Genomic DNA, 19,867 nt, shown 5'->3' with positions numbered 1-19,867 from the left:
CGTACCTATCTGGCCTTGGGGATTTTTTCCTACAGAGTTCATTCATGGCTTAATTTCCTTTTCTAATATGGGGTTATTTAGGCATTGTATTTCTTGATCTATTGAGCTAGGTAATTTATATTTGAATAAATTTTCATTGATTTTACTCAGATCATCAGATTTATTGGTGTATAATTGGGCAAAATACTTCTTAATAATTGCTTTAATTTCTTCTTCATTGGTGGTGATTTCACCCTTTCCATTTTTTTGTATACCAGATATTTGGTTTTAATCAAATTAATTAGTGGATTGTCTATCTTACTGTGTTTTTTCATAAAATCATAAAATCCTAGATTTATTTATTAGCTACATAGTTGTTTTTTTTTTTTTGCTTTCAATCTTATTAAGCTCACCTTTGATTTTCAAGATTTCCAATTTGGTGCTCAATTGGGGATTTTTAATTTGTTCTTTTTCTAGTTTTTTAATTGCATGCTCAATTCACTGATTTGTTATTTTTCCATTTTTTGGATGTAAGAATTGAGATAAATAAATTTTCTCCTAAGTACTTCTTTGGCTGCATCCCATAACTTTGTTGTCTCATTGTCATTCTCTTTAATGAAATTAATGATTGTTTCTATAATTGGTTGATCCACTTATTCCTTAGAATTAGATTATTTAGTTTCCAAGTAATTTTTTAATCTATCTTTCCACTGACCTTTGAATGCAATTTTATTGTATCACGATCCAAAAAGAGTACATTTAATATTTCTGCCTTCCTACATTTGGTTGTGAGATTTTTATGCCCTAATACATGGTCAATTTTGGTGTAGGTGCCATACGTTCCTGAGAAAAAGGTATTTTCCTTTCTCTTGCCATTCGGTTTTTTCCAAAGGTCTGTCATATCTAACTTTTCTAATGTTCTATTTACATCCTTAGTTTCTTTCTTGTTTAATTTTTGTTTAGATTCATCAAGTTCTGAGAGGGGGCAGTTGAGGCCCCCCACTAGTAGAGTTTCGCTCTTTATTTCTTACTATAACTCACTTAGCTTCTCCTTTAAGAATTTGGATGCTATGCACTTGGTGCATATATATTTAGATACCTTTTAGCAAGATGTAATTTCCTTCCTTATCTCTTTTGATTAGGTCTATTTTTGTTTTTACTTTGTCTGAGATCAGGATTGCTACTCCTGCTTTTTTTTTTTTTTTTACTTCAGCTGAAGCGTAACCGATTCTGCTCCAGCCTCTTACCTTTTCTCCATGTGTGTCTCTCTGCTTCAAATGTATCTCTTGTAAACAACATAATGCAGGATTTTGGTTTTTGTTCCAAGCTGCTAGCCACTTTCATTTTATGGGAGAGTTCATCCTATTCCTATTCGTAGTTACGATTACTACCTGTGTTTTTCTTTCCAGACTATTCTTCCTCCTGTTTGTTTTCTCTCCTCTCTTCCTGTTTTGCTTCTTTCTGCTACCTCCCCTGATCTCCCCTCCCTTCTGTCAGTCCCTATCCCCTCCTACTTCCCTTTTGGGTAAGATAGATTTCTATATTCAATTGATTGTGTATACTATTCCCTCTTTGAGTCAGTACCGATGAGAGTAAGGTTCAAGTGATCCCCACTGACCACCCTCCCATCTTCCCTTCCACTATAATAGCTCTTTCGTGTCTCTTCATGTGAAATATTTTACCCCATTCTACTCCTCCCTTCCTTCTGCACCCAATATAGTCCTCTTTCTCATCCCTTACTTTTCATGTCATTCTCTCAAATTCATCTTGTACTTGTACCTTCTGTCTATGTATGTTCCTTCTGGCCGTACTATTAGTGATATTTTTTTAAAATAATTACAAGTATTTTCCCATGCAGTGATATAAACAGTTTAGCTCTGTTGAATCCCTTATGTTTTTTTTCTCTTTTATCTGTTTATACTTCTCTTGGTTCTTGATATTGGAAATCAAGTTTTTGCTTTAATTCTGATCTTCTTATGAATGCTTGAAATCCTTCTGTTTCATTGAATGACCATTTTTTGCCTTAATGTATTATGCTTAATTTTGCCAGGCAAATGATTCTTTCTTGTAGTCCTAGTTACTTTGCCTTATGGAATATCATGTTCCATGACTTCTGATCTTTTAATGTCACAACTGCCAAGTCCTATGTAATCCTGCCTGTGGTTCCCCAGCATTTGAATTGTTTCTTTCTAGCCACTTGTAGTATTTTTTACTTGATAGTTTTGAAATTTGCTCATAATGTTCCATAAAGTTTTTATTTTGGGATCTCTTTCCTGAGATCGGGATATTCTTTCAGTGCCTATTTTGCCCTCTGTTTCCGGGATATCAGGATAGTTTTTGTTGATAACTTCTTGAAAGATGCTGTCCAGGTCCTCCTTTTGATTTGACATGGTTTTCCTCTTCTGAGTTTGTGTCTTGATCTTCCCTGCTACCATAAAAACTTTCTAAGGTAAGATTTTTTTTTGTTGTTTTTTGGCTCATCTGTTTTGGCCTTTAACCTTTCTTTTAAATTTGAGCTCTGCTCCTGGGGTGAAAGGGACACTGTATCAAGCTTCTTGTGCTGAGGCTGCAGGTATGGATTGTTTACCCGGCACTGCACTTATGTTGTTCTGAGGCCCACTCAGGCACTCACATCTGGTGCTGCACTGAGGGGGTTGGGTGAAGGGTGGTTGGTGCTGTTGGAAGCCTTAAGGATTTGAAAGCTTACCTGGTGTTGGGCTGGGGTCCTAGTGGTGGTGTCTGGCATGTGCTAAGGCTGTTGGGATATTTCTTCATTTCTCCAGGACTACACTGAGGCAAGTGGTAGTCTGGCTGCTGGTGGCTGCCTGATTCCCAGTGTTGTGCTGAAGCATGTAGCAGGGGCATGGGGCAGGCAGCTGCCTGTTTGTTTAGGCACTTGTAGAGTTGGCATTTGTTTGTTTTGTTGGGCTACACTGAAGCACCTGGAGGTCTGTTCACTGGAGGTAGCCTGTTTGCCTGGAGCTACACTAAAGCTAGGGGATTCTGGCTGCTGGAGGTTGTTTCTTTCCCAGAGGCTATGCTGAAGCATTGGGCAGTTCTCAGAGCTGGAATTTCCACGTTCCCCTGGCTATGCTGAGGTAAGTAGGGGGTCCTAGTGTTGGCATTCGCGTGCTTCTCCACATTGGGGTTTAGGATCTACCACTGCTTTTTTGAAGTGGGGCTTGCTGCTGGCTTGCTGGATGCATCCTGTCCTGTTTGCTTTCCTGGACTGTGCTCCCCTTTTACCTAAGTGAGACAGACCTTTCTTGCCAGTCATCCAAGTTTCTTGGGCTCAAACATTGTCCCCACCCCCCATCTTTTTGCTAGTTCTGCTATTTCAGGATTTGTTTTTTGGGTACTATTTTATGATTTTTTGGAGTAAGTATGGAAGAGTTATGGCTTATTCTTACTCTGCAATCTTGGCTCCCAGAAGCTGTCATCTCTATCCATGCTTTTTCATCCCTTGAATCACATGGCCTTGACTTTCGGGCCTTCCTATAAACATATGAAGCAAAATGACCTGTTGCTTTTAGCATTGGTTGGTCCATCTAATTCTTCTGAGGAGTCCATTTAGTCCCAGAAAAAAAAAACTTGACAATTTTCTAGCCAAACTGGCCTACTTGTTGTTCCATAGGCAAAATATTCCATTGCCCTCTACTTAATATTTGCCCCATAGAATTCTTTGCTTCCTTCAAATCAAAGTTGAGATATTTCTTCCTATAGGAAGCCTTTTCTGTTGCTCTTTTGTGGTTTGTTCCTCCCCCCCCCAACCCTTAATTATTTTATGTCTGTTTTGTATATACTTATACAAGGTATTACCCTTTTGGATTTGAATAGTTTTTAATAGAAAAGGCAAAAACAAGGACATTGTAAGAGAAACACAGAGAAGACATTCAGTGTAAAAACGACCGAAGTGTCCTGTTTCCTGATATTTAATTTGTATGTGATCGATATGGTAGTTCTTTAAGGTCAAATAGCTGGGAAAATCTAATATCTAGAACTCTTTTGTGACTATTTGCTTAGTTATGACTTGGCTAGAAAAACTGTGAATTTTGATTTTCATTATATGCTAGAGGAATCATTTCATATAAAAATCCTACTTTGGGTCAGTGGGGTTGGTCAAGATAAGACCTCCAAATGTATCAGAAAAGACCTTTGAACTGAGTCTGAGTGCCTGCTTTGGCAGCACATATAGAAAAATTTGAAGGATACAGAAAACATTAGCATGGCCCCTATGCAAAGATAACGCACAAATTTTTGAAGCTTTCCATAGTTTCCAAGATGTCAATGGATACTGGAAAACTGGTGAATGATGAGATGGTCATGGAACCTGTGGAGAAGAACTTAGATAGCCCTCCTTGTGAAAATTATTTTCTCTCAGATGGCTTCCCTCAGACATTGAGACAGGCAGATATGCTTGAAGACCTCATGGACAAGAGGAAAGAAAAGCTAAACTCAGTAACTGAGTTCAACACTGCCAATTCTTTACTAATTTTGAGAGCCACAGGAAAGTTAATTGATCCTGCCAGTGGCCACTCCTACCATGAGGAGTTCAACCCTACAACACATAAAGATGACATCACTGGGGAACCCTTGATTTGGACATTCAGATGATAACAAAACTTCTTCGCAAACCTGCCTGAAATTGTATCATACTCAGACTGCCCCTGGGTAAAGTACCACAGTAAACCAGGGATACATTCTGCCGTGGATGCTTCTAAGTTCACAGATGTGATATTTGCTGGCATCCTGGCAGCCTTCTCCAAAATGACATGTGAAGAAACTGAGGCACAGAGAAGTTAAGCGGTTTGCCCAAGATCATACAAGTACCAAATGACTGCAGGCTAGACAAGATCATACCTTGGTTAACCAAATTCAGAGCATGGATCTGAACTTTTAAGTGCTGAGCAGAGGGGAGGGGTTGGTGAGGAACAAGAAGGGATAAGACTATTGGGGGGAGATTGTTTCAGTGGGTCATTGTTTTTTCCTGCTAAAGTAAGAAGTTTTATAAACAGTAGTTAGTTGGGAAGAGAGGGTATGTTGGGGAGGAAAGTTATAGATTTTTAAAACTCCCAAGGTGAAGGATATGGGGAAGAAAAGGAAGGACTAATATTAATTCTACAAGATCCCTTGGGGACAGTTACCTTTCATCTAGGAATATGATTGTAATTGAAAAGCCATTTACCTAAAACCTCAGTTGTCATTGATGGACCTCTAAACTTGCCATATAGGGAGAACAGTGATTCCTGCTGTTGTCTCGTCTCCAGTCTGTACCTTGTAACAGGGTAGGTTTTGGTTGCTGACTTTAACACCCATACAGTTTGTTTTCCTCTGGTAGAATTCAATTTCACTGAGAGGAGTGAGTCATTTTCTTTTTTGTCTTTATATCACTAATGCCTAGCAATGCAGCGACCTGGCACAGAGTAACCACTCATTAAATACTTGTTGAAGTTAATTAAAATGATTCTTATGCCTATAATCTTCACTTTATTCCTTTTTACATTTCTTGGCTTGTTATTGTATAGATATAACCTAAACAAATTACTTCTCCATGTGGTACTTATTTACTTCACTACAGCAGTTATGTGTTGAGTTATTTTTATAGTTGTAATGTTAAAAATCCCACATTCCATCTACCACACATTTTCCTGGTGGCTTCTGGGACTTACGGTTTACATGTGTGGCATGAATGCAGAAGGTACAAGAGCAAATCCCTGGCTATGGAACAACAGTCGCTCCATGTTCTAGCAAAGCAAACCAGCCACAGGCTCTATCTTTCTGTAATTTCAAAAAAAAATGATTTGAGCAACAGTTGGGTGGTTTTATAAGTGTGATTGCATAAGTGTGTGCTGAAAATAATTATGCTGTGCTTGAATTCATAATTTTAAGACATTTTGTCTATAACTAACATTATCCTAGTCTCACAATCAGTACCTGTCAGAGTCCTACAGCCTCAGATACCACCATGCTGCACTTAGCTGAAATCATTTTGTTTTCCTCTAGAAATGCAATGTTCACTGAGGTTAGTGGATGTTTTCATTTTTCTCTTGTATCACTGATGTCTAAGTGAATAGAAAAGAATTCAGAAGGCTCATCCAGTGCTCTTGTTAGTGCCTTTTGGACAAAGTCTTCAGTGCCCTCCCTGACCTTGCTATACTCTGCACTGCAGGTCTCAAACAGCTAACCTCAAAGCAAAATATTTTTTCCCAGAGTAATTCACAAAAAAAGAGGAATATAATCCAGACACACTGAGAAATCCGCCCAGATCACCAGACACCGTGGCACTATACTAACTGCCTCCTAGTATGGTGGTACCTGCCTATAATCATTACTAAAATGGAGGTTGACGCTGGTGGATCTCTTGAGATCAGGAGTTCTGAGCAGCAGCAGATAGAGTGTCCATACTAAATCTGATACCAGCGTGGTGATCTCCTGGGACTGGGGTACCACCATCTTCCCTATGGAGAATGAATCAGAGAAGCAAGTCAAAGCTTCTGTGCTAATCAGTAGTGGGATTGGGCCTGTGAGTAGCAGCTGCATTTCCAGCCTGGTTGTCGTAGGCAGACCCAGTCTCTCAAAAACAACATAACTATACTGATTAACCACAAAGAAGGCTCACCTGGATCTCTGGTACTCCCATCTGTTAGTTCATTAAATTTCAAATTCACAGTATAATAGCCAGTTCGTGGAACACCAGTCTGGAGACCTTGACTATTTCTTTTTTCATAATTGGTCAAATGGAAAATTAATACAGGAAAGGCTGTTGTGTTCCTTAGAGATATTGGCACCAGCTTTTTCCTCCTCCTCCTCTCTCTCTTTCTCTCTCTCTCTCAATTCAACTGTTCTGTGGATGTGTAATAACAGCTAACTTATCTAGAAGACAGATGTGGAAAGGATTCAAAGTCAACACGGAAAGCTGGGATCAGTCAATTACTAGTTCAATAAGTATTCACTTTGTGATGATATTATTTTAGTCACAATGAATAAATTCCAAATTCTCCAATCTGATATTTAAGACCCCCACATAAACTGGACCTACCTTTATCCATTCACACAGTCATCTATTACTATTCCTGATTCCAGCAATAATTATAATTATTGCAAATCCTGAGTTAGTTGAGTCCAATTGAATAAGCTCTTATTATGATGAATAGTTGAGAGGATTGGAAAACAAAATTTGCTGCAACATAATGTAAAATACCTAAAGTTTTAATATGATTATGTGTTGATATTAAAATATTATAAAATTTGCAAGCAACGATTTCTAAAAAAAGATTCCTCTTTTTTCTCTTCTTTTTTTTTCTAAATCTGCATTTGAAGATGAAGTGAAACTAATGCAAATTCTTCCAAAAATTAGAAAAAAATTTTGGGGCTAAATATTTAGACTTGGCCTTAAAAGGGATCTAGGCAGCTAGAAAGGAGAACTAAGAGACTGAGGAAGGCTCTAGTGATCCTTGGAATAGTTTTCCTGGAGAAGAAACTTGTAAATCTATGACGTTCACCTAGGAAATCCTGTGGCCACAAGGAAGGTTGAAGTAGAGTAATCAAGGAGTTCTAGACAAATGGAGAAACAAAAAGTCTCAAAAAGAAGAGGAAGATTTCAGATAAATAGAAATTCTGGATTCCAGGTTGCTCTTCTATCTCCTGCTTGGTACAGGAGGGTTGGCCAGTAACCCTAAAGAAAAATGTTAATTTTTGAATTTTATTTTATTGAGGCACTGCCTCATAAATTATTCAATTCAATAAACATTCATCAAGTACTTATTACATGTGAGATGTTTGGGATGAAAAGACGAAATTAAAATTATTTGAAGGAAGTTCCATTTTATTTTACTTGGTTCATTATATCGTCATTAGGAAGAACAAGTATAACCTGGATTTTATAAATGAAGAGTGAAGGAGTGTGAAATTGTTTATTACACAAATTCAGTTAACTTGTAAAACAAGCGTAGATTTCACCAGGTGAAAAAGCACGCATCATCCCTACTTTCCCCCTCAGAACAGTGATTCTAATTTTGAGATGGCATTCTGTCACAATTATTGTGTGAAGCAATTCATTTAATCTCTGTGTGCCTCAATATCCTGAACTATAAAATTAAGGGAGTTATTTGGATGATCTTTAAACTATCCTTAATTCTAAGATTCTGTGTAAGAAGGACAATGACTTTGATGTAGCTTTAGGAATGCAGGGCAAAGCTTTTTCAGCTCTAGTGTTCCTGGTTGTTTCCTTGAGCTATGTCAAAACTCCTCTGCAGTTTGCTTAGTACTTCCAGCAGCATGATGGGAACTGAAAAGTATTTACTTAACCAAACCTAAATATCAAGGAGTCCTGGAAGAATTCTGCCAAGGAGAGTGAATTTGTGGGAAAAGAAAAATCTTGCCTGAGGGGTTCTTTTGTCCACTGGCTGAATGTGGCTAAGGAAGGAGCTGTAATAATGCTAGATTTGGGCAATCTTCAAAAGGAGACATCATATTATTTTTGAAGATTTCTCAGCAGTCAAAAACAGCTACAGCCAATGGTAGCAGGTAGTCAGAAAAATAGAAGTCTAGCAGCAAATGTTAACTGGAAAAAGCTAAGTAAGAAACAGAGGTCAGCGGTAGCTCTTCAGAGAAACAGTATAGCAGATGACAACAGCAGCTCTTTGGGTAAGTAAGGGTTAATGTCTTAGGCAGGAAGGAAATGTGGAATGGATCATGTCACAGCACAGAAACAACATCAGCTGCTGAGACCTCTTGTTGCCAGCTGCTTTTGCGACTCTAAGTAGGTCACTATCTGCCTTTTACCTATGACTCACTGCATAGTATTATAATTATTTGGGTAGAGTCGTGTATAATCAAGGTAAGGAACTCTGTCACCTTTTTCTCTGTGTGCCTAGCACCTATCCTAGTGTCTTAGGTGCGTGCTATGTATATAGTAGGTGCCAGTATGTAGTAGTATATAGCAGGTGCCTAATAAATTTTTCATTTCCATTGAATGACATATATCCTGTGTTTGGTAGTTGTCTTCTATGTGAGTTTCAGAAGAAGCATTTATGCACGGTTGTGTTTTTGTTTTCAGTTTTAAAGTTTTTCTGGCACTACAAAACTTGCACCTGTTCCCACTGAATCTCTTTCCTTATCTATCAATCCCCTGTTCTCATTTGCTGTTCACCCTTCATCTCCTCCCCTTTAGCTCATACTGTTCCTTAATGTTTAAATTTCATTTTTGGACCCCTCTCCAAAAAGCATCACTCTCAATCTCTTCATTATCCATCTTCTCTTCCTGTTTGTCCTCTCATTCTCAGATTCATGACTCCTGTAATTACCTGTTCTCTCTTTTTAGTCTGTGTTCTTCATGCAATCAGTGTTTCAAGGTATTCATCCCAGGATGTTCCCTCAAGGTGCTCTCTGCTAATTCCTTGTGGGGCTCACCCTAGAGATTCCCCTTTTCTGTTGTGCCTAATTTATAGAACAAGGGCTATTCATCATCATCATTGCAGTATTAACAATAATAGCTAGCATGTACATAGTGTATACTATGTGGTAAGTACTGTACTAAGCACTTTACAATTATTATGTCATTTCATCTTCACAATAACCCTGGGAGGTAGGTTCTATTATTATCTCTATTTTACAGATGATGAAACAGACTTCACCTAATGCAAGGTCCTCATCTCCCTTCGGTGACCTAACTCTCTTCACTAACATTCATCAGTGACATGCACTCCCACCACCAAAGAAAGGCCACCTTCCTTTTCCCCTCTTTTTTAAAATTTAATTTATTTTTTACTTTTTTCTTGATTGCATGCAAATTTTTCCTCCCTGCCTTCTCTACTCTCTCCTTGTAAAGGCATGCAATTTGATATAGTTTATACATGTGCAGTCCTGCAAAACATATTTTCATATTAGCCATATTGTAATAGAAAAGAGACAAAAACCCCAGGCAAAATAAAGTAAATAGAAAAAGTATGTTTTGATCTGCTTTCAGGCTCCATCAGTTCTTTCTCTTGAGGTTGATAGCATTTTCATCATAAGTCCTTCAGAATTATCTTGGATTGTTGTATTGCTGAGAATAGCTAAGTCATCTACATATCATCATATCATCTGCCAAGAGTGATAGTTTTGTTTCCTCATTTCCTATTCTAATTCCTTCAATTTCTTTTTCTTGTCTTATTGCCACAGCTAGCATTTCTAGAACAATATTGAATATTAGTGGTGACAATGATCATCCTGCTTCATCCCTGATGTTCCTGAAAAGCCTTCTAGCTTACTCCATTACTCCAGCACTGCATGTTTATGGTTTTAGATAGTTACTACTTATCATTTTAAGGAAAGCTCCTTTTATTCCTATACTTTTGAGTGTATTTTGTCAAATGCTTTTTCTGCATCTATTGATATGATTATATGATTTTGTTGGTTTTATTATTAATATGGTCAATTATGCTGATAGTTTTCCTAATATTGAACTAGCTGTGCATTCCTGGTATAAATCCCACCTGGTCATAATGCATGATCTTTGTAACATATTGCTGCAATCTCCTGGCTAGAATTTTAATTAAAATATTTTTTATCAATATTTATTAGGGAAATTGGTCCATAGGTTTCTTTCTCTGTTTTTTGCTCTTTCTGGTTTGTGTATCAGCATCATATTTGTGTCATAAAAGGAACTTGGTAAGACACCTTTTTTTGGTCTGTTTTCTGATTTAGTTTATATAAGTGTTCTTTAAAAGTTTGGTAAAATTCACTTGTGAATCTATCTGATTCTAGGCAATATTTTCTTAGGGAACTCATTTATGACTTCTCCAATTTCTTTTTATAAGATAGGATTATCTAAATACTTTATTTCCTCTTCTGTTAATTTGAACAATTTATATTTTTAAAATATTCATCCACATTTTAGATGGTCAGATTTATTGAAATATAATTGGGCAACATAGCTTCTAATAATTGTTTTAATTTCATCTTCATTGATGGCAAATTCACCTTTTTCATTTTTGATACTGCTAATTTGGTTTTCTTTTTTTCTTTTTTAAATCAAATTAACCAATCGCTTATCTATTTTATCGGTTCTTTCATAAAACCATCCCCTACTTAGTTTCATTTATTAATTCAATGGTTTTTTTTTTTTACTTTAAGTTTTATTAATCTCTCCTTTGATTTTCAGGATTTCCAATTTGGTGTTTCTTGAAGATTTTGAATTTGTTCTTTTTCTAGTTTTTGTTTTAATTGCCTTCCCAATTTGTTGATTTGGTCTTTCTCTATTTTATTGATGTAAGCATTTAGAAATATAAATTTTCCCCTATGTACTGCTTTGGCTTTTAGCGTGTTTTTGGTTTTTGGTGTATTGTCTCATTGTTGTCATTTTTTTAGCGAAACAATTTAATGCTTTGACCCACTCATTCTTTGAGGTTAGATTGTTTAATTTCCAATGAATTTAAATTTGTTTTTATGATCCTTTATTGAATATAATTTTTATTGTATTATGATCTGAAAAGGATTCACTTAATATTTTTGCTTTTCTGCATCTGTTTTTGAGGTTTTGTGCCCTTCCCCCTCCTTTTCCATATTTCCCCTCTCCTCACTCACTCCCCCATAGGTTTTTTTTTCCTGAGACCCCAGAGGTCAACTTCCCCTCATTTCTAGTACTTGACCCCAGCACATGGCTCTCTCTTCCCTATCCACCTACTCACTTTCTCACTTTTATGCATATTCTTATGTTATATAGTCCCATAAAGGAAGCAATCACCTATAGGCATTTTTTCATATGACTATAGCTAGCTTAGATTTCTTCTTCTGAAAACTGCCTTTTCATATCCTTTGACTATTTATCAATTGAGGAATGACTTGCATTTTTATAAATTTGACTCTGTTCTCTATATATTTGAAAAATGAGGCATTTATTAGAGAAACTTGTTGTAAAAAAATTTCCCCAGTTTCCTTCTAATCTTAGCTGTATTGGTACTATTTTTCTTCTTGATTTGTCTGTTTATATTCAAAATCTTTGGTACTTTCAGTCTTTTCCCACCTTATTTTCCTTATCACTCATTTCCTGACAACTTCCCCTCCGATTGTGGTTTCCTTGGGGGCTGGATCTCAAAGTGTTCCAGCCTCCTCCCATGCTCTGTAATTCATGGTTCACTAGCCTAGGTCTCTGCTCCAAGTGATTTCTGGATAGTCAGAACTAGTCCCATCTTGGTGCTATGCACTTTCTATTGGTGTAAAAGCCTAGGTGGCATACGGCACAATGCCATATACACAGTGTCCTATCTTAGCACCTTATCCTAGTTTCTCTGTTCCCCAAATCTGTGGCCTGACACCAGCATTTCAGAGCCTACTTTCAGTGGAATGAGTGCATCTAGCTTGTAGTACCTGGCAGGTTTTCATTCCTGAAGGCCTGTGGCCAAGATGGCTGTCAAGAATCTTTTGCAGCCTGCAGCTGAGGTATTGCTGGTACTGGAAGGAGGGAAGAGATGCCGAGGTATGCATGTTTTGTTGTAAGCCTATATTATGCCCGTAGATTTGCTAGTACAGCCTCATTGCTGGTAATGTGGGAGGTGGGGGAGGGAGAGGGAGGGGGAACTGAGCTCAGGTCAGTGAGAATTCTTGTGTTTGGGAAATTTTTTTTTAAACCTTTTGGATTTTTGGTATCCTAGACTATGGAGACAGCTGAGGTTGCTTTATCTTCAGCACATAGTTCCTGCTTCGAAGAGGTTTGATAAGTCATTTAGATCTGCTAAAATATCTAGTCTACCATCTTACTGTTCATGTAGACCATAAGTCCCTGAGAGTAGACAGTTGAGAATGACACCTAGGTTTAATGGGGGATTTTGGATGAGATTGGGAAAGGGGCTGAGTGAAAGATTTAGTTCGTTTGTGTCTGGGGAACTTAGTTCAGTTTGGTTAGAATGTATGGCACATCAAAGTAAGTAAGGTGTAATAAGGCTAGAAAAGTCTAATTGAGCAAGATTGTATTGATTGCCTTCGGAGGCAGGCTAAGAAGTGTGTATTTTATTCTAAATGCAACAGAAAGCAAATTTTATTGAGAAAGGAAGTAACATGCATGATTTCCAAGGAAGGAAAAATAGAAGTTAAGACAGTTTTGAGGGACACCTATGCTCAGGGTGACAAAAAAATGGATAGGGGTACAACAAAGAATATTAATAAGGAGTCATTATGTCCTTAGAAGTACTAGGAGAGAGCACTGACACATAAGCAAAGGGAAGAGAATATAAAGAACACGATGGCAGTGTCAAAAGTTCCTGAAATCTGAAAAGAGATATTGAGAGAAGGGGCAATTGGATTTATCAATTCAGTAGTCCCTTAAACTTTGAGGGAGTAATATAAATAGAATAATGGGAGGAAAATGTCAAATTGCAAGGAACAGAGAAATGAGTGGGGAGTGAGATGTATCTGTGTCAAAGATTTTATAAGGAAATTGAAAAACAAGTATTGTCTGCTTTGCAAATCCTTGGGACAGAGATTGTTTCTATTTTTGTTTCACCATTGTACATAATAGTTAGCACATGGTAGCCCCTTAATAAAAGTTTTCTAAATGAATGAAGAAGAAATGGCATGGTGAAGTGAAGGCTTTTTTTTTTAAAGAGAGAGATCTTGTCTTGTTTATAAGCAGTGTAGGAAGAAGTCTTTGGGGAAGAAGACGCTGAAGATGAAAGCACAGGAATAATGACTGGGACAAGCAGCAAGACAAGATGCTATAGGATGGCATCGAAGACCTTAGAAACAAGGTGTTCGTCATCCTCGGTTTCATCCTCTAAAGAAAGAAAATAAAAAAAGTAGAGGTTGGGAGATGAAGCAGAAAGTTTTTGAAGTGTGGAGTCGGTTATTCCAGGAACCCATCAATAGTTATCTTTGATTTTAAAAGGAAATTATTTTTCAGGTAACAAGTATTTATCTCTCCATTCTACCTCCTCCATTGGAAAAAACAACAACAACATTTTCTGATAAATCTGCATAACTGAGTAAAATAAATTCCTACGATGGATAGCTTTGATCTTCTCAGTAAAAGGAAATGGAGTTTTCCTACTAAAAGAGGGAGGATTTAGATTGGTGTTGGTAACTTTGGGGAAAGATGAAAATAGTGCTCTCTGATTTTTATATAGTGATTTATCTTTTTAAAGTACTTTATGTAATATCATCTCATTTGTACCTCATATTACCTTGCAAAGTAGGTATCTCAGTAGTAATTATATTTATTTTTTAGATGAAGGAATTTAAGTTCACATAGGTTAAATGACTTGCCAATAGTCACATAGTAACTATAGGGGGAGGATTTGAGTCAAGGTCTCCTAAAACTCTGCAAGTAGTGCTTTCCCTACCTCTACTACCAAGTTACCTCAAAAAAGTTTGAAATGGTTGCTGTAAGGATTGTAAATGGTCAATCATAGGAGAAAGTAGATTTGTTTTAAGCTAGTGAAGGCACAGTTGATAATAGCAATAATAATAGCTAGCGTTTATATGTTATTATTGTTCATCCTTCATTTTTGAAGAGAGTCAGTGCCAATTCCAAATGCTGAATGACTCTTACAATCTACCTTATCCACTTGTAATCGAAAATATATCATCTTATTTTGTCTTCACAACCACTCCAAGAGGCAAAGTGCTATTATTATCTCCATTTTAAAGATGATGAAACTCAGGCAGAGAGAAGTTGGGACTTTCCCTGGGCAGATATAGCAGGTAAGTGTCTGAGGGAGGATTTGACCTTAGGCCTTGCTGCCTCATTATGTGATTTCTCTCAGAAGCATTTAGAAGCTTGAGATTAGTAGTGGATATGGTAGATGATGAATCATCTAAAATTTGGAACTTTTAGGGAAAGGATGGAAATAGAATGAGAGTAAAAGAGATTCATGAATGTGTAATTGAATGGATTGAATCAAACAGTAGAAAATCAAGCAGTCAAGGACTATTTTGAGCCCAAACTATAAAGAAGGAAAAGTTGAGGTGCCATCTTCCCCTGGAAGGTCACACATTTCTCCGGTTGCTCAGATTTCTGTTTGGTAGGGTAGTAGGGCTGCAAGCATTCTGTGTTTTCAATCTTTTCCTACCTCCTCCACTCTCTAGTATCAACACATACCTCCAGGATCATTCTTGTCATTAGCTAACAATCAGAGGTAATTTTTGATGGGTGTAGCTATTTCCAGCACCATTACAGATCACAACCCTTCCATGATTTCTCATGCTTATTGCCTCTTGCTTATTTCTTTCCTAAAATGCTTGAGCATTTACCCAGTGTGGCAGGTCTTCCTGTCATTCTATTAATCCTGGCTATGATATTTATAAGCCATGAACTAATGGGCAAGTCACTTAATCTCTCTAAACTTCAATTTCCTTCTCTGAAAAGCAGAGGTAATAATACCTCTATTACTTACCTCATGGGATATTGTGAAGCTTAAATGAAGAACATATGTAAAGGGCTTTGCCAACTTTAAAGCCCTATGTAAAGGGAAATTGTTAGGAAATACTCAGCGGTTCCTTGAACAAAGTGTAGTAGAAACAGTAACTACACTCCCTTCTACTTAAATGTAGTCATTTCAGTGCTACCTTTCTATGTCAATGATTCTCAATAGTTTTCATCTGTTCTCTTTTCTTGCTTAACTATACTGGGTTTTTGTAGTTACATTGCTAACAATTTCTCAGCTATCTGATATTGAAAATGTAGTTTTTCCCCTAGAAAATCATTTGTAATAGTGCATCTATTGCTTTCTCTAGTTTTCACCAAGGAAGAAAATCAACTCATGAGCAGACTGTTTTCTTATAGATTTTATTGTGATGAGAAGGAAGGCTTGTACTAATAATAATGATTATTGTTATTATGTTTTTGTAAAAGTACAATTTCCCCATGCTTTTGTAATATAACCCTCATGGTTAGCTTGAAATTCTGTTTCTGAGTGCAATTAAAAGTTTATTGCTTCCAGCACTGAATTCTTTCTATAGTCAGGTCTGGGGACCTTTCCTGATTTCAGTACTTTAATGGGCTTGCCCTTTTATTGGTGTTGGTGCTCACTCCATTATTAGAGATAAAAACATATCCATATCTTCTCATTCCATAACAGTGCTTTTTTCCCTCTCTTCCTATTAATCCACAAGCTATCTTTTAGCCCACTGGAAGTATTTCTCTAGGGTTTTTTCCCCAACGTTATTGTGCTACTAATGCAGTGCTTGGATTCATCTGATGTCTTCCATTCTAACTAGATGTCTAGCTGACTTAATTTTCTGATCATTTATTTCCTAGATGAAGTGATGCATTGGATTCATACCTTCCGTTCATTTGCTTCTCCTTAACTCTTGGGTTACCCAAACTACACCTATATCTATATATGTATATTTGAAATAATGATCTTGCATGATTCAAAGCCACATGACAGCAACAGCAACAGCGCCAAGAGCCACAACAACTAACAGTCAGGTAGTGCTTTGAATTTTGCAAAACACTTTATGTTATCTTATTTGATTCTTGCAACAACTTTATGAGGCAGGTGCTATTATTATACTCATTTTGCAGATGAGAAAAGTGAGGTTAAGTAGTTGAGTGATTTGCTTAGGGTAATAGCTACTAGGCATCTGAGACAGAGTCTAAACTTATGTCTTCCATGACTCTCAAGTCCAATACTCTATCCATTAGGCCTCCTAGGCACCTTTATAGGATCTATATAAGAATATATATTTGAAAAAGATGAGTTTTTGATTTAGAGAGTATCCATCTCTAGGGATGGTTGAGCACTCTTAAGAAGTTTTCCAAGAGCACTCAATCCACTCTCTTCCTTCTGTTCAGTTCCAGTGACTTGCCTTGCTATCTATCCAAGGTGCTGGAAGACTACCCCAAAGTACATCTGCTTCTTCAATGTCATTGCCACATCCTCTTTTGCATATCAGTAATGAATTTTATTCAGACCATAGAAATGATTGTCTCTTCTTTGAACATCAGTAGAATTCATTCTCCCTACAACCCTTTCTGCAATTAATAGAGGCTTCCTTGTGCTACTGCAGAGACAGTGAAATGTATTTGGTAGATTGCTGGCAGGCCTGTACAGTATAAAGGCCAGGGTTCAAGTCCTGCCTTTGAACAATACAATCTGTGTGAGAGTCATTTGATCTGGGTAATTCAATCAAATTTCATTTAGAGTTGCAGAACAAATGCCAACTTTCATTGGTAGAATTCCTTCATGGGAAATTCCCTTCAGAAATGAAATAACTAATATCTTATGAACCTCCCTTTATCCCTGCCACCCCCCAAAAGAGAAAAAAAATACTTAAATATATAGAATTCATTATTTCCCAGGACCTAGGGAAGTGTGGCCCTTTAACTGAATCCAAACTTCACAGAACAAATCCCCTTAATAAAAGGATTTGTTCTGTAAAACTGGACTTGGTCAAAAGGCTGCACGCAAGGACCTAGGAGGCCACATGTGACCCATGCCCTAGGTAGTTACTTCTATTAATAGGTCTTTTTTCATGTTAGTTCCCTGTATAAATGAAATCACTGCTCTAGTCCCTCACCCCCTTCTCTGGAGCAGCCTATAATACAAACTTCTATGTGAAGAGATTAGATTTTCTAATTCTTATACATGGAGTTGGTGAAAAGCAGTGAGTGTATTTACTTGAATTAGTAGACATTATTTCTATTTTTGACTGTATGATTCTTAGTAAGTCATCTAAACTTTCTCCACTGTTGATTTCTCATCTATAAATATAAAGGGATGAATTATATGATACCTTAATTCCTTTCCATCTTACATATTTTATGATTTTATAATTCAAATTAATTTAATTAGATGAACATTTATCAATCATCTATTATTCATAAGATACTGTTCCAGGTCATGGAAATATAGGATGAAACAAAGCACAATTCCTGCCCTCTAGGAAATTGCAATTTAATAGATGGTATTCAACAAGTATATTAAAAACGTAACGCAAGAGGAATGTAAAATAGACATTCCCCCCAAATCACATGAAAAATATGAGGAGATGATATTTAGCTACTATCACCTAGGAAAGTCGGAGAATACTGACCAGAGAAGGTAGTAGCTAGTCAGGTTTTGATTAAAGGGAGTAATAGGAAGAGATTAAATTGTATGGAATTCTTCTATTCTGGCCTACAGAACAGAGAAAGGAAGATTACAAAGGTGATTGAGAGCTGAATAAGGCAAAATAAGGAAAGAGGATGATAAAAAAATTGAGTTTTGCTTGAATATCAAGGATGTAAAGAGAAGTAATTGAAAATAACAAAGCAAAGGTATGTTAGAGGGAGTGTGTGTAGGGCCTTTGAATGCCAAGATCAGGAGTTCATGCTTTATTAAATAGTCAATAGATAAGACCACTGAAGATTTTAATTATGAGAGTTATACCTCTGGACAGGGAAGTAGGAAGATTACCTAGGAAAGGGTATGAAAATAGATAGAGAGATGAGAGACCAATGGCAAGAAACAAGTTAGAAGGCTAGTTCATTAGGCAAGATTTGATTAGAGCCTGCAGTGAATAAGATAAACTAGTTGTTTGCTATGTGTGGGCTACATATACATGCATACATACATACATACATACATACATGTAAAGTTATTCTATACATACTTCTAATCAGTTCCTTCTCTAGGTGTAGATAACATCTTTCTTTATATGTCCTTTTTAGTTAATTTGGTATTTATAATAGACAAAATAATCCATTCACTTATTCCTTGGTCCCTTATTAAAATAATTTTATTGTATTATGATCTGAAAATGATACTTTTAATATTTCTGCTTTTCACTGTAGTATTTTATGTGCCAATATATTGTCAATCTTTGTAAAGGTACCATGAACCACTGAGAAAAAGGTATATTCCATTCTATTTCCATTCAGTTCTCTCCAGATATCTATCATATCCAGTTTCTCTAAAATCCTATTTGTGTCCTTATCTTCTTTCTTATTTATTTTTGGTAAGAATTATCTGGTTCTGAGAGGGGAATATCTCCACATGTAATTTATTTAACTTGACTTTTAAAAATTTTGAGGCTGTAGCATTTGGTGCATGTAGGTTCAGTATTGATATTGCTTCATTGTCTTGGTACCTTTTATCAAAATGTAGTTACCATGTTTATCTCTTTTAATTATACCTATTTAATTATACCTAACATTATTTTTCAAAGTTTTTGAGTTCCAAATTCTCTCTTCCCTTTCTTTTCCCCCTCAATCCCAAAGAGAAGGCAAGTAATTGGATATAGGTTATACATGTTCAGTCATGCAAAACATATTTCCATGTTAGTCATGTTGTGAAAGAAAACTCAGACAGAAAAGCCCTAAGAAAAATAAAGAAAGTCAAGAAAAATTATGCTTTGATCTGCATTCAGGCTTCGTCAATTCTTTCTTTGGGGATGGATAGTGTTTTTCATCATAAAACCTTTGGCATTGTCTTGAATCATTGTATTGCTAAGAACAGCTAAGTCATTCACAGTTGATCATCATACAATATTGCTGTTACTGTAAACATTATTCTCCTGGCTCTGCTTATTTCACCTTGAATCATTTCAGGTGTCTTTCTAGGTTTTTCTGAGATCATCCTCTTCATCATTTTTTTAAAATCACAATAATATTCCATTATAACCATATACAACAACTTATTCAGCCATCCCCCAAATGATGGATATCCTCTCACGTTCCAGTTCTTTGCTACCATTAAAAGAACTGCTATAAATATTTTTGTTACATATAGGTCTTCTTCCTTTCAATTATTTTATCTCTTTTAGATACAGACCTAGTAGTGGTGTTGCTGTGTCAAAGGCTATGCATGGTTTTATTGCCTTTTGAGCATAGTTCCCAATTGCTCTATAGAATGGTTGAATCAATTTACAACTTTACTGACAATGCATTAGTGTCTAAATTTTCCCAAAGCCCCTCCAAACTTTGTCATTT

The 19,867-nt window shown here is 36.6% G+C and overlaps 1 protein-coding gene, 1 non-coding gene and 1 pseudogene across 2 annotated transcripts in view; all 3 read left to right on the top strand.

Annotated features, from left to right (window-relative positions):
• Window positions 1-19,867, top strand: part of GRID2 (glutamate ionotropic receptor delta type subunit 2) — a 1,698,202-nt gene that overhangs the window by 147,463 nt on the left and 1,530,872 nt on the right. The gene's annotated exons all lie outside the window — the stretch shown is intronic.
• Window positions 4,150-4,256, top strand: LOC114024592. The gene has a single exon (XR_003566920.1). It is a non-coding gene; the product is annotated as a U6 spliceosomal RNA (small nuclear RNA).
• The window catches only part of LOC114024522, a 70,016-nt pseudogene continuing 54,415 nt past the window's right edge, over window positions 4,267-19,867 (top strand).

Source organism: Vombatus ursinus, unplaced genomic scaffold (assembly GCF_900497805.2).
Source record: "Vombatus ursinus unplaced genomic scaffold, bare-nosed wombat genome assembly UNPS02014821.1, whole genome shotgun sequence".
NCBI lineage: Eukaryota > Metazoa > Chordata > Mammalia > Diprotodontia > Vombatidae > Vombatus > Vombatus ursinus.
Note: the sequence above shows the minus strand (reverse complement) of the source record. Positions and strands in the feature narration are given on the sequence as shown.